Source organism: Sorex araneus, chromosome 4 (genome assembly GCF_027595985.1).
Source record: "Sorex araneus isolate mSorAra2 chromosome 4, mSorAra2.pri, whole genome shotgun sequence".
Taxonomy (NCBI): domain Eukaryota; kingdom Metazoa; phylum Chordata; class Mammalia; order Eulipotyphla; family Soricidae; genus Sorex; species Sorex araneus.
Window position 1 is genome coordinate 116,532,989 of NC_073305.1, and position 13,029 is coordinate 116,546,017.

The 13,029-nt window shown below is 39.9% G+C and overlaps 1 protein-coding gene across 3 annotated transcripts in view; it reads right to left on the reverse strand.

Moving 5' to 3' along the window:
- Positions 1-13,029, reverse strand: part of BACH2 (BTB domain and CNC homolog 2) — a 418,079-nt gene that overhangs the window by 173,534 nt on the left and 231,516 nt on the right. The window lies entirely within an intron of this gene.

Genomic DNA, 13,029 nt, shown 5'->3' on the forward strand with positions numbered 1-13,029 from the left:
AACCAGATGAATCTGAAGAGAAGCTGCTCTAAAAAGCACAGAGAATGTGAAAAGAAAGAGAAATTCTGGTTCAAGACAGGAAGGGATCCATGTGAATCATTTGTTGCTATCAGATATAAACAATTCTACTAGCCTCCACTGTTTGCATTAGGATGAAACTCTGGGAGGGATCCAGCTGATTAAACTTTGCCACTTTTGCCAAACCAGCTTTCAGCCTATTGATCATGAATTTTTAATTATCTAGAGCACACAGCAGTTGACCTAACAATGAAATCATCTTGTATCTGATTTCATCTTTCTTTCATGATACACAGATTCACCAAGATCTTACAGGGCCATCCAATCATAATTTTTGTTAGGAGAAAACATATTTTAAAAACCACAACGGTTTATAGTTATTTTTACTTGATAAAATAATGGAGAGTCAACTGAGGTAAATGTCTTTGAAAGTGTTGATTACTGTAATTTAGAAGAAGAAAAGCGAAGCAACTAGGAGATCACTGTTTTGTGAAATAACATTTAAGTTACACCAACTTATGGGATGCCATCAAAACAGAGTACTACTGGCAGATTTGGAATTAGCTGATTATTTGAAAAAAGTCTGAAAAAAGGTACATAAGTGTGAGTCAAAAGTTAAGTTGTATTTGATAGCCAGATGATAGGTAACTGATTTCCTTCTAGTCTGTTATTTTGCAAATTATGTAAAATAATGTGTATTATGTTTACAATCAGGAAAGTAAGACTACCTTTGTTTTGGTAAAAGGAAACAAATCTGATGCTTCCCTTTTGAGTCCTTAATAGCACTTAATACACGGAATTCAGTTTAATAATCTGGCCCAGGAATAAACCAGACATAAAATACTTGAAAAGTTTGCTAGCAACAATGGATAATGGATTCTAGAGAATCTCAAATGCCTGCTACACCACAGGTGCTGTTCTTTCCCATGGTCTCCGCTGCCTGGGCATCCCCAGGCTGCAACAAGGTCCTCATATGATTAATTTAATGGAGGGAATCCTTGGAAAAATGTGTTGCCATTCCCTAGGTTAAACTCTGGGTTAAATCAAGGTTCAGAGAAAGTTATTTTGCTAGTGCCAGCTGTGCTCCAACACATAGTTTTATTTATTTTTTTAAAACTTTTAAATTGAATCACTGTGAGATATATCCTTACAAAGCTGTTCATGTTTGGATTTCAGTCACACAGTATTCCAACACCCATCCCTCCACCAGTGTACATTTCCCAGCACCGCTGTCCCCAGGTTCCTTCCCATCACCTGCCACACTCTACCCCCTGCCTGCCTCTGTGATGAGCACTTTTCTTCTCTCTCTCTCTCCTTCTGGGCACTGCCAACACATAATTTTAAAACAGCAACAGGTGGAAATTACTAAACTAGTATATTAAGTACATGAAACTATATGTGACAATACAACATATAACTGGTACCACTTGGCAAGGAACTTTATCATTATCCATGGCTAAATGTACTTGGAGTTTTACTTGAAATTAAAAAAATATTAATGTACATGACCATGCTGGACAGATCATTCCTATCTGTACAATTAGTGTATATGCAAAGAACTAAAATGAATTTTGGTGATGCCTTCAGTAGAATGTTAAGTGTGAAACTGAGTATTCCAAATAATCATGTCATACATTATTTTCAAAAAGAATGGCTTGAAGGCTGGCCTCACATTCTGGGGAAAGGGCAACTCAGAGAAGGGATCACCAACTATAATGTAGTCAAAGGCCATTTGGGGGAAGGGAGTTGCGGGCTGAATGAGGGCTAGAGACTGAGCACAGTGGTCACTCAACACCTTTATTGCAAACCACAACAGCTAATTAGAGAGAGAGAACAGAAGGGAATGCCCTGCCACAGTGGCAGGGTGGGGTGGGGGGAGATGGGATTGGGGAGGGTGGGAGGGATGCTGGGTTTACTGGTGGTGGAGAATGGGCACTGGTGAAGGGATGGGTTCCCGAACTTTGTATGAGGGAAGCATAAGCACAAAAGTGTATAAATCTGTAAATGTGCCCTCACGGTGATTCACTAATTAAAAATAAATAAATTAAAAAAAATAAAAATAAAAAAATTAAAAAAAAAAGAATTGACTTGAAAACTATGCTAAAGCCAGTGGCTACAACAGAGTAAAGATTGCTGATGAATTATTTAGTATAGCATCCATAATATCATTAATAGTAAATTTTTATCATGCTTTTCAAACAGAAAAAACATAAACATACTATCTAAAATTTACTTTTTTTTTTTTTGGTTTTTGGGTCACACCTGGCGATGCACAGGGGTTACTCCTGGCTCTGCACTCAGGAATTACTCCTGGTGGTGCTCAGGGGACCATATGGGATGCTGGGATTTGAACCTGGGTCGGCCGCGTGCAAGGCAAATGCCCTACCCGCAGTGCTATCACTCCAGCCCCACTATCTAAAATTTAAACTCTGGCAATGAATGGAAAAATGTTTAAGAGTCAAAACTTGCAGTTTCTCAAACAGACTAAGAATGGATAGTATTTTTTTTTCTTGCCATAGTAAGTTGACATTCATTGACTACTCAGGTATGTAAATAGGAACAACAAAAGCTCAGTTAACCAGACTATGTGACACAAGTCAAATACATTTTTTGTTTGTTTCCACGCACTAGTTAATGGACAGGTAAAAAAGTGTTTTTTGCTCTTGTTGGTGAAAATCTTTCCACGGAAGTTTCTTTTCCTAATGATAAAACACTGATCTATTCTCAATGATTCAGCAGCTTGGTGGTCTCAGTTACAGCCAGTCTTCAGGGGATGTTCACCACCTTCACTAAACCAAAGCTATCGTGTTTTCTGAAGCTTTATCTCCGAAAAGGGGAAGTGGAATGTGGGTGGGTGGGTGGGGTGTGTGGGAAGAGGCTAAGTGAGGACTGGGGAAGGAGGAAGGTTAGTTTGGGTTCTGGCTTGTGGGTTCCAGGTAGCTCGGCTGTCACTAACCAGCAATTTGATATCTGGAATCAACCTGTGATTCCGAGGAGACAGGAAGGCCGGAGAAGAGAGCTCCCAGGCGTCTGCTTCACTGGTGTTCTCTTGTGTACCATCTGGTGATGGCTGGGCTTCTCTGGGGTTTAGTGAACCCTTTTTAACATGCTCACTCAACACGCTGGCCTGTGAAATCATGGGCTGAACTGAGTTTGGTCAGAATCTGTATCCATGTTATTTCAGTCCAAGTTCAGTTCAAGGACAAATAACCACTCAACTTTTCTCACTCCCAGATTTGCTGACCTGGATTTTCTTTCCTACAAAACCCTTCAGATTTATTTTTCAATTTAAAAAATTTTGATATCTATGCAGCTCCGTGTGGCACATGATTCTGAACTCTGTCGCTTTGTCCTGTTCTCCAACTTCAGTGAAAAGACAGAGAGCTTATTTCTAAGCAGGCTTGGAAAACTTGGAATAGGAACACGGGACTGACTAGCATTTTATTTTATTTTATTTTATTTTTATTTATTTATTTATTTTTTGCTTTTTGGGTCACACCTGGCGATGCACAGGGGTTACTCCTGGCTATGCACTCAGGAATCACCCCTGGCCGTGCTCAGGGGACCATATGGGATGCTGGGATTTGAACCCGGGTCGGCCGCGTGCAAGGCAAACGCCCTACCCGCTGTGCTATCTCTCCAGCCCCCTGACTAGCATTTTAAACTTGCGTGCCTCCATTTTAACCTATTTTTGGGGCTACTTGTTTTTTCAGTTTTGCTTAAGACAAACTCATACATAGAGATTTGTGTATATGGCTTCCGTCATTTTATAGAGGGAGAGATATAATTTAGGATAGAGGCTTCTGAGCTATTTACAACTAAGGTTCCTTAGGTGCAGTTTTTCAGGGATTATAAATCCTGGTCGATAGAAGGAATGATACATTGTTTCATGGATAAACAACAGCTCAGGAACTTCATGTACTCAAAACTAACCTTAAAAAAGGACTAAAGGAGCTGCTGTCCTAAGAGGAGACAAACCCCTACAAGCATAACAAACCTCTAGAGAAAGATGGCCCAAAACCCCATGATAATAATCTCTCTCAATGTCAATGGTCTAAATGCACCAATAAAGAAACACAGAGTGGCAAAATGGATTAAAAAACAGAACCCAACATTCTGTTGCCTACAAGAAACATTTGAAGAGTCAGAGCAAACACAGACTCAAAGTCAAAGGATGGAAAACAATTCTTCAAACAAACAACTCCCTCAAAAGAGCTGGCATTGTCATCATAGTATCCAACAACATAGGCTGAAAAATATTAGAAGGGACAGCAAAGGACATTTTTTAATAATTAAGGGATATGTACATGAAGAAGAAATCACACTCCTAAACATACACACCCAATGAGGGGGCCAGCAAAATACTTAAAACTGCTAATAGACTTAAAGGAGGACATTGATAGCAACACAATAGTAGTGAGAGACTTCAACACTGCCCTATCACCTCTTGATACATCAACAAGACTAAAACTCGCCAAGGGACTAATGGCTTTGAAGGAAAAAGTGGAAAAGAGAGGGCTAATAGATGTACACAAGGATTTTCATCCCCCCAAAACCGAATACACATTCTTTTCTAATGCACATGGAACATTTTTTAAGATAGATCACATGCTGGGCCATAAAACATACCTCAATAGAATCAGGAAGATAGAAATTGTATCAACTATCTTTTCAGACCACAATGCACTGAAGATAGAAGTTAATCACACACAGAAATGGAGAATCAAGTCAAACACCTGGAGATTAAACAACTCAATGTTGAACAATGAGTGGGTCAGAGAGGAAATCAAGAAAGAAATCAAAAGATTCCTGGAAACAAATAAGAATGAAAACACAAGCTACAGAATTTGTGGGACATAGCTAAAGCCGTGTTAAGGGGAAAATTTATAGCTCTGCAAGCATTTCTCAGGAATGAAGAAAGAGCCTACATAATAACATGACATCAAAGCTTAAGATCTTAGAAAATGATCAACAAAAGGAGCCCAAACCAGGCAGGAGGAAAGAAATAATAAAACTTGGAGAGACATTAACAACATGGAAACCCAAAAAACAATCCAAAAGATCAATGAAACCAAGATCTGGTTCTTTGAGAAAATAAACAAGATTGATAAACCACTAGCAAGACTCAAAAAAAGCGAGAGAACTAACCCTAATAAACTGAATCAGAAATGAAAAGGGGGATACCACAGAAACCATAGAAATTCAAAAGATCATCAAAGAATTATTTTGAAAGCTTGTGTGCCACGAAACAAGAGAACCTAGAAGAAATGGATAAATTCCTGGATTCCTATAACCACCTAAGGCTGAACCAAGAAGATTTGGAATACCTGAATGGACCTATCACTATCAAGGAAATTGAAACAGTAACCAAAATTCTTCCCAAAAACAAAAGTCCAGGTCCAGATGGATTCACTAGCGAATTTTTCCAAACATTTAAAGAGGACCTATTGCCAGTCCTTTTCAAGCTTTTCCATGAAATTGAAGAAACAGAAACACCTCCAACAGTTTCTATGAGGCATATATAACCCTAATACCAAAAGCAGACAAAGACACCTCACACACACACACACACACACACACATACAAAGAAAATTACAGGCCAATATCACTGATGGCTATGGATACAAAGATCTTCAACAAAATATTAGCAAATAGAATCTAACGACTCATCAAAAATATCATACACCATGACCAAGTGGGATTCATCCTGGGGATGCAAGGATGGTTTAACATTTGCAAGTCAATCAACATAATTTGTCACATCAATGAAAGAAATGATAAAAAACCATCTGATCATATCAATAGACACAGAGAAAGAATATGACAAGATTCAGCACCCGTTTATGATGAAAATGCTTAGCAAAATGGAAATTGAAGGAACTTTCCTCAAGATAGTCAAAAATATCTACCACAAGTCCATGGCAAGCTTTTTCCTCAATGGGAAAAAACTACAAGCCTTTCCTCTAAGATCAGGGACAAGACAAGGATTCCCACTCTCGCCACTTCTATTCAATATAGTACTGGAAATTCTTGCCATAGCAGTTAAGCAAGAAAAAAGATACTAAGGGCATCCAGATAGGAAAGGAGGAAATCAAGCTCTCACTATTTGCAATGACATGACACTATAGAGAACCCTAAAGCCTCTATCAAGAAGCTCCTAGAAATAATAGACTTGTATAGTAAAGTCACAGGTTATAAAGTCAATACCCAAAAGTCCAAGGCTTTCCTACATGCAAATAATGTGAGAAAAGAAAGTGATATGAAAAAAATCTCATTCATAATCATGTCTCAGAAAATCAAGTACCTTGGAATAAGCTTACCTAAGGAGGTAAAGGACCTGTACAAAGAAAACTATAAAATGCTACTTCAAGAAATAAAAGAGGACACAAGTAAATGGAAACACATCCCCTGCTCATGGACTGAGAGAATTAACATTGTCAGAATGGCAGTACTCTTCAAAGCATTATACAGATTCAATGCGATCACTATAAGGATACCCATGATATTCTTAAAAGAAATTGATCAAACACTCCTGAAATTCATATAGAACAACAAGCTCCCACTAATAGCTAAAGCAATTCTTGGGGGGAAAAGGATGGGAGGCATCACCTTCCCCAATCTCAAACTGTACTACAAAACAGTAATAATTAAAACATCATGGTACTGGAACAAAGACAGAACTGCAGACCAACGGAATACGGTTGAATATCTTTACATACACCCTCAAATATATAATCATCTAATCTTTGATAAGGGAGCAAGAAATGTGAAGTGGAGCAAGGAAAGCCTCTTTAACAAATGGTGCTGGCAAAATTGGACAGCTGCATGAAAACAAATGAGCTCAGACCTCTATCTAATACTATGCACAAAAGTCAGATCAAAATGGATTAAAGACCTCAACATCAGACCAGAATCCATAAGGAACACTGAAGAAAAGGTTGGCAAAATCCTCCATGACACTGAAGCTAAAGGTATCTTCAAAGATGAAACACCACTGAGCCAGCAAGTGGAAACAGAGATAAACAAACAGGACTATCTTAAGCTAAGAAGTTTCTGTATCTCAAAAGAAACAGTGACTAGAATACAAAGACAGTTTACAGAATGGGAAAGGATATTCACCTAATATTCTGATAAGGGGTTAATATCAAAGCACTTGAACTCTACAAGAAGAAAACATCCAACCCCATCAGGAAATGGGACAATAAATGAATAGAAACTTTCTCAAAGAAGAAATCTGAATGGCCAAAAGGCACATGAAAAAATGCTCTTCATCACTAATAATCAGGGAGATGCAGATCAAAACAACAATGAGATATCATCTCACACCACAGAGACTGACACACATCCAAAAGAACAAAAGCAACTGTGTTGGAGTGGATGTGAGGAGAAAGGGACTCTCCTTCACTGCTGGTGGTAATGCCGACTTGTCTGGCCTTTTGGGAAAACAATGTGGACATTTCTCAAAAAACTAGAAATTGAGCTCCCATTTGACCCAGCAATACCACTTCTGGGACTATATCCCAAAGATGCAAAAAAGGACAATAGAAATGACATATGCACTTGTATATTTATTGCATCACTATTTTCAATAGCCAGGATCTGGAAACAATCCAAGTACATGAGAACAGATGACTGGTTAAAGAAACTTTGGTATATCTACACAATGGAATACTACGCAGCTGTTAGAAAACATGAAATCACAAAATTTGCATGTAAGTGGATGGACATGGAGAGTATCATGCTAAGTGAAATGAGTCAGAAAGAGAAGGACAGACATAGAATGACTGCACTCATTTGTGGAATATAAAGTAACATAATAGGAGACTAACACATAAGAATAGTAGAGATAAGGACCAGGAGGATCAGTCCACGGCTTGGAAGCCAATCTCATGTACTGGGGGAAAATGCAGCTGGGATAGAGAAGGGACCACCAAGTAAATGATGGTTGGAGAGCTCACTCAGAATGGGAGATGTGTGCTGAAAGTAGACTATGGCCCAAACTTGATGGCTGCTTAGTACTTGTATTGCAAACCATAATACTCAAAAGGAGAAAGAGAGTAACAGGGTATGTGCCTGCCACAGAGGCAGGGGGTGAGAAGGGGTGGGAGTGGCAGGAGGGATAATGGGAATATTGGTGGCAGAAAATGGGCACTGGTGGAGGGATGGGTACTGGATCATTGTATGACCGAAAGGTAATCATGAAAGTTTGTTAAGTCTGTAACTGTATCTCGTGGTGATTCATTTTAAAAAAAAGCCTTGGTCAGGACTAAAAGAACAGGAAAAAAATAAACAAAACAAAGCATGGCTATGAGGCCCCATGGAAATGCTCTGGGGTAAGTTCACCAAAGCCAACTTTCTAGAAACATACAATAAAATCCCCAAAGCAAATTAAAAGGTACAGCTTGAGTGCCAGACAGATAGTACCCTGAGTGTCAGAGAAGTAGGGCCTGACTCTGGTTCAATCCTGGCACCACACATGTTTCCAGGAGTGATGCCTGAACAAAGAGCCAGGAGTGAGCCCTGAGCATAGCTGGCTGTGCCCCACCAAGCTTCTTCAGTGGTTTTAATTCTGTCTATTAATCACCTGACTGCCTGTCACTCACTAAATTGTACTTTTTTTTTTTTTTTTTTGCTTTTTGGTTCACACCCGGCGATGCACAGGGGTTACTCCTGGCTCATGCACTCAGGAATTACTCCTGGCGGTGCTCAGGGGACCCTATGGGATGCTGGGAATCGAACCCGGGTCGGCCGCGTGCAAGGCAAACGCCTTACCTGCTGTGCTATTGCTCCAGCCCCTAAATTGTACTTTTTTTTGGGAAGGGGAAAGGTGTCTGATCACATCCAGCAGTGCTCAAGGGACCATATATAAGGCTGGGGCTGGGACCCAGTTGGCAGCATGCAAAGCAAGAGCCTGACCCATGGTATAATCTCTCTAGACCCAAACTGTTCTGTGTTGTATAGGTAATGTGCAATATTAGTGATGGGGGATAAATTATACTTCATTAGGAAAAAGAAGTTGTCATCATAATTAGAGGTTCTGTTGTAGGAAAACTATTCACTATTCATTTTCCTTATAATTTTTATTTCCCACTAGGTTTCAGCCTGTGGTAAGTCCCTGTTCCACTAATAATCCACGAACCAGGACCTTACTAGGGGTCATACAGGAAGCTCCATAATCCCATGTTCAGGGACATCATTCATGAAACCATTTATGAACAAACTCCTCAGAGGACCGGGGCCAGCCCCACCGACCCACATGCATGGCTGGCACCTTGCTGCCCCATCCTCACACAGAAGCACATTCCTATCCCTGTGACTGGCACATTGGCAGCAATGTTTAGAGGGAAATCCCCTGGTGGTCTGATAAGAGTATCCTTGTCCTGTGATTGCAATAGAACTGATCTTTACAGTGTTCCCCAGGGGCTCAGGGCAGAGGGATGTGTGCGACCACCTGTCCTTCCCCTCATACACTGTAACCTCCCGTCAGATACAGCTCACCAGGCTCACCTTTCGTGATAGGAAAGTGAGCTCTGGTATTCTTTTTCAAGTGCGTAAAAATATGCCTGAGAATATCACCGACCTTTTTGCCACTACAAAAAGTACAGTTCAGTGACATCACGCACATTTTTGTACAACCACCACTATCATCTATCTCTAGAATGTTGCATTGTCCCAAAGAGAAGCTCAGGACCCATTAAACATTCATGTTCCACGTCTAGTCCCTTGATAACCACTGCTCGACTTTTACATGAAGAATCTGACTGCTGAAAGTACCTTCTTCAAGTGAGATCATGTAATACTTGTCCTTTTCTGTCTGGCTTATTCTTCTTGGCATGGATGAACCACATAAGGTTCATCTATTGTACTGAGTCAAAATTTCATCCTTTTAAGGCTGAAGAGACTTCAGTTGTCTGTCTCTACTGTATCTTCTTTATCCATTGCTCACTGTTGGGCATATATATGGTTACTTTTACCTTCTGGATATAGTGATCAATATAAACCCAGGTGTTCATATTGAACCCAGGTGTGCAGATTCTGTTTCAGTCCCAGCTCATACTTCTAGGTATGTACCCATAAGTGAAATTGTTGAATCATAAGGTAGTTCTATGCTTAATTAAAAAAGGAATTGTTATATTATTTGATATGCATTAAAAATCAACTTTATTTTTCAGTACACTTTTAGCTTTAGTTTTAGTTTCACAAGCAAAATTGAGGGGAGTGCACAGAGGTTCCCTTCTGTCTCTTATTCACCTCTCCTCCCCCACTCCCAAATACATACAGAGGGCTTTTAGAGAGATGCTCAAGGCACTTGTGACTGGACTGCTTTCCCAGAGGCAGCAGGGAACGATCTGGGCCGGTCTGCCAGGTCCCCCTGGAGCTGGGTGCCTGGATTCGTGTCCCAGCAGTCTGCCCGGCACCCCTTCCTCTACCCCCACCCCTGCTGCTGGCTATCACTGTAAAATGATGAAACTGAGTATCGCCAACTAAACAAAGATCTGATGTGTGACTATGAACATTCACACATGCAGAAGACAGATGAAGGCACTTTCAATCCTACACACTTCTTTTACTCCTGCTAATGATGCCTCACAAATGGAAAACCTAAGAATGTCATGAGGCCATGAGTAACTATCTCTCTGGCAGTTAGGATAGAGAAGGGACCACTGACCACTATGACAATAATAGTTGGAAATGATCACTCTGGATGAGAACCGAGTGCTGAAAGTAGGTAAAGGGACAAACATGAAAAACTTTTCAGTACCTGTATTGTAAAGGGGGGAGTGAGAGAGAGAGAGAGAGAGACAGACAGACAGACAGACAGACAGACAGACAGACACAGAGACAGAAAGACAGAGAGACAGACAGAGAGATAGAGAGAGACAGACAGAAAGACAGACAGACAGAGAGATGGCAAGTGCCTGCAATAGAGGCAGGATGAAGTGAGAGGAGAAGGAGGAAATCTGGGGACACTGGTGGTGGGAAATGTACAGTGGTGAAGGGAAGAGTGTTAGAACATAGTATGACTGAAATCTAATCATGAACAACTTTATAACAGTATCTCACAGTTATTCAGTAAAAATCAAATACATTTTTAAAAAAGCCATTTTAACTGAAGTACCAGGATTACAATACTGATAATGCTACTTTTCAAGCATGCATCATTCCAATCCCACCCCATGACAGAGAGCCTGCCTCCCTCCCACAGCGTCCCGAAGGTCCCTCCTGGGCACTGCTCTTCCCCCATAGGAGTTCAGTTATATAGGCAAAACCTCCAGTATCAACAACTTTGGCCATTTGTTGTTCCCTTGTTGTATTTATTTATAGCCCACCCATGAGAGGTCTTTAAATTTTTTTTCATTGTGGAGGTAATAACACAGACACACATATAGATAATTAAAACTGAACTCCTGAAAGCCTATAATATTGAAATCAATGATAAGATGAAAAAACATTTTTCAAGAACTGTATCTTTTTCTTCTTGTCGGTATATAAATTAAAAGAAATAGTGCAAATAATTCTCTGCAAATAGATTTTAAAATGAACACAAAATAGATAAATCCTACAAATACAAAATTTGCTAAGAGTAAGGAGAATTAAGAAAATTTAAGGGAAAATTTGAATATCACCTGTCACCTATCAGTTGTTTTTTCTGATTTTGTGACCTCTTTTCTTGGAAGCAAGTGTACTTAAAACTATCTCCAGGATTTTTGACTCTGTTAATGTTTAGACAGTAGATATGTTCCTTCAATATATACTTGTTAGGAAACTGCTTTATTAACTGTGATGATTCTTAGCTTCTGTGAGCTATAATAAAATAACTCTTTGGAGGTGGGGGGGTGATGGGAGGGAACCTGGGGACACTGGTGCTGGGAAATGTACACTGGTGGAAGGATGGGTATTGGAATACTGTATGACTGAAACCCAATAAAGAACAGCTTTGTAAGGGTCTAGGGTCTATCTCACAGTGATTCAATAAAAAAGTTAAAAAAAAAAACTCTGGTCCTATTGGTTCTTTGAGTGATAACACTTACATACCCAAATGAAATGCTGTAGATCAGAGTATTTACACACAAATTTAAAATGCCCAGAAATTTCTCAAACATTTCCTGGAACACTCATACTACTGTTACACACACACACACACACACACACACAGATAAAACACAAGAAAAATAAAAGCTTCTAAATTTTGACAGTGAAAGCTCAGAAATGTGTAAAAATGCACATATATTCTCATGCATGTGTATATTTCCTTGGACAGTCACAGGTCTTCCAGAGAGCATTTGTTGAGTAAACTATACATTTTCTACTGAAAAGGAAAACATCACTCCCCAGAGAGGAGGCTGGCCCTTTCCAAAGGTAACATGGTACCATGCTAATCCTCACCATTCTGTCAGTCCTGAAATGCCAAACTCTACATAAACCTGGACCTGCTGACTTGGATTCTTTCTCAGAAGAACACCTCCTCACAGGGGTTTTGCCAATCAAGTCTCATTTAAGAGTAAGAAGGGAGGGATAATAGAGGGTGATTCACTCTGAAAGGGAACTATGTATTTCCCAGGCCAGGGGGAACAAAGACGTTCCCTTTTGAGTGTATCCAAAGGCTGAGGAGGAGCACCCCTGAAGCGCTATAGCCGTCACTTTGGCCGGAGTATGACACTATTAGTCACCTTGCTGAACAGCAAGGGTGAAGAATGACCGGTATTCAGGAGTAAAGCTGGCAGGAATAACACATCTTTTTTTTCTCTACTTGGCTGAACTTGCAAATGTGACTGTGCTGACAGCACCTTCAAATCCTTATTTCTAAGATGATTTTAAGGTAGTAAGTAAAGCACTAGTTATCTTAATTTAGTGCTACTGAATACCAGATGTTAATACATTTTCCCACCTTTATCCTTTCAGATATGTTCAAGTTAAAGCAGTGAGTCTCAACATAGGGTCCCTGAATTGGTAATGCCTGGAAACCTGTTTGAGAAGCACATTCCAAGCCTTGCCCAGATGTACTGAATC